General features: G+C 41.1%; 3 non-coding genes across 3 annotated transcripts; 2 read left to right on the top strand and 1 right to left on the bottom strand.

The window, feature by feature from the left end:
- Positions 1-1,165: 1,165 nt before the first annotated feature.
- Positions 1,166-1,237, top strand: trnac-gca. The gene has a single exon. It is a non-coding gene; the product is annotated as a tRNA-Cys (tRNA).
- A 467-nt stretch (positions 1,238-1,704) lies between these two features.
- Positions 1,705-1,776, top strand: trnac-gca. Its single transcript has one exon. It is a non-coding gene; the product is annotated as a tRNA-Cys (tRNA).
- Positions 1,777-2,281: 505 nt separating this feature from the next.
- trnac-gca lies at positions 2,282-2,353 on the bottom strand. The gene has a single exon. It is a non-coding gene; the product is annotated as a tRNA-Cys (tRNA).
- Between the last annotated feature and the right edge of the window lie 318 nt (positions 2,354-2,671).

The following is a 2,671-nucleotide window of genomic DNA, read 5'->3' as shown; positions in this document are numbered from 1 at the left end:
CCAGCCTCAGCATGAGGGATGATAGAAAAACATCATCAGCGCTCTTAGACTGACAGAAACACGGCTGAATATACTTTGTGTCGATGGATGGTCATATAACATTTGTGGACACCCACAGTTGAACTGAGGACCTCTTCATCTGCAGTCACATGCTCTACCACTGAGGTATATCCCCTCTACCTTTGGACATTGTGCAGATCACTTTGTTCTGTTTTGTCCATGCAATGACCTATGGGTATGCATGCAGTATGCATGCGTAGATCTTGGCTAAGACAGAGTGATGTAGTGGGGCAGGGAGGCAAAACAATTATGCATTTTATGGCTAAAGCATGAAAGTTTCAGCATATAATCCACACACCCCAAGGTTTTATTTAAGATTTCATTTTTCCAGTTTTTGCCCCATTTCTCCATTATAATGATGTATATCTTTGCCAAGGTTGCATAAAGATACATATTTGCTGTTGAGGCCATGCATCATTATTTTGCTTAGAGCACCAATTTTGCAGGGTGACTGCAAACTCCACCAACTCCAGGTGTTATAGCTATAGCTTGTTAAAAAACACTGGCAACCTCTGCTGTGTGTTCTATGGAATCACATGACTAGCTAGCAAATTAGCGACCTAGTCAGCGACCTTCTAATCAGAAGCTAGCACGCTAGTCATGTCTGGACCACACTCATTACTCCAGGGGGCTCTGTCCTGTCCTAGAGCTCACATTTGAAATGCCTCCACATCTGAAAATTAACTTCATGGTCTATAGAAAACACTGCAGAAAGTTTCATACTTCATAAAATGCACAATACCATCCATATACAAGCCTGTGTATATGTCATAGTATAGTAAGTCACAATAACAACATGGTATAGTAAGTAATAAAAACATAATGGTATAGTAAGTCATAAAAATGTCATAGTATAGTAAGTCTTATCTGATGGATAGATGGATGTCGCATTTCTTATTACATGTCAATTGTATTCTGTGTTATTTCATGCTGGCACACTAATTTGAGCTCAGTAGGACAATTTAAGCTTGGGATGGTTGGCTGGTTTGCTTGTTCATTAGTGTGCAACAATATACTTAGTATGCTTTGTTTATGATAGACTATCTTTAGCCCCTATATATATCACCCTATACGTTGGGCCAAGATCTACATAGGGCTGTGTGGAGGGGGTATAGCTCAGTGGTAGAGCATTTAACTGCAGATCAAGAGGTCCCCAGTTCAAATCTGCGTGCCCCCTATGGGAAATATCATGTTGTGGACAAAGGAATCTAAAAGCTATGTGTCTGCAGCTCAGTGATTACATGACAACAAGGAGAAGTGGCTCAAATTAAGGAAAAGGTTTTAGAATATCATTATCCTAGTAAGTTAAAGAGATTGTAATCTTCCTTTAAGGCTCATTAAAGCCTACAGTATGCTCACACTTATAGTCACATCATTTCATGCTTAATTGAAAAAGCCCTTAATAATAGGTTACCAATACAATACATTTGGAAGAAATTGGTAGACCCTAAATAGATAGTAACCAATGTAGGTAAAGTTTTCAGACGACACAGAATCATCATACTGACAGAGTCAAGATTAACAGAGACATGAAAACACAGTATTAAATACTTTAGAGAGAGCAGGGGGGGATTATAATTTGTCATGGTGGGATAGGCACTTTTTGTTTTAGAGAAAATCAAACAACAAGACAGGGGGAAACAAGGGGGTATAGCTCGGTGGCAGAGCATTTGACTGCAGATCAGGAGGTCCCCAGTTCAACTCTGGGTGCCCCCTGTGACCACTTACATCAGCCCCGCTTGTCACAGTGGTTTGGAAGAGAGAGAATAAATATGGCAGTTTTTGTTGGGATACAGATCCAGAATAACTGCATGAACACAAGACAAGTGTCTACACTTCTGAGCAAAGCAAAGTTTAGCTTTGAGTGAATAGTTTTACGCTGTTATGGTTCATTATGCACTCTTCTTCATTTGTTTAAATGGAGGAGTATGTGCAAAATCTGTTACCTCAGCACAAAACCACTTCAGTGAATCAATAATGGTACAAAGCGCTCACCGCAGGTTAAACAGGGTGTCATTTAATTTAGTGCTCATCTAAATGTTCTTGATGTAAACTTTTACAGGTATTGATCCGAGTAACTGCAGCCGCTGATTAACTCTTCAGCCGGAGAAGAACTTATTAGGACTGTTACCTGCAGTGTTGTGTTTCACTAGTGCACAGTTTGACACCTGTGATGTTACAGCATGTTCTGTGTTCACTTATAGAGGTATAAGGACATCACAGGGGGCACCCAGAGTTGAACTGGGGACCTCTTGGTCTGCAGTCAAACACTCTACCACTGAGCTATACTCCCACTACCTTTGGACAGTTGTTGAGATCTTTTTGTTCTATTTCTGTCAATGCTCTTGTGCTGCCTAAACCTTTGGCCAAAATGCTATGATCTGTATGTACATTCACATATCTGTAGGGAGTATAGCTCAGTGGCAGAGCATTTTACTGCAGATCAAGAGGTCCCTAGTTCAACTCTGGCCCTGGTCTCCGATCCTGTTCTTGTTCATGGACAGGATCTCAAGGCGCAGGCGGGGATTGTCAGTTTGGGAACCTCAGAATTGCGTCTCTGCTCTCTGTAGATGGTGCGGTTTTGTTGGCTTCATCAGACCGTGATGAGTGA

Source organism: Seriola dumerili, unplaced genomic scaffold (assembly GCF_002260705.1).
Source record: "Seriola dumerili isolate Sdu_G_001 unplaced genomic scaffold, Sdu_1.0 BDQW01000637.1, whole genome shotgun sequence".
In the NCBI taxonomy this organism is placed as follows: domain Eukaryota; kingdom Metazoa; phylum Chordata; class Actinopteri; order Carangiformes; family Carangidae; genus Seriola; species Seriola dumerili.
Note: the sequence above shows the minus strand (reverse complement) of the source record. Positions and strands in the feature narration are given on the sequence as shown.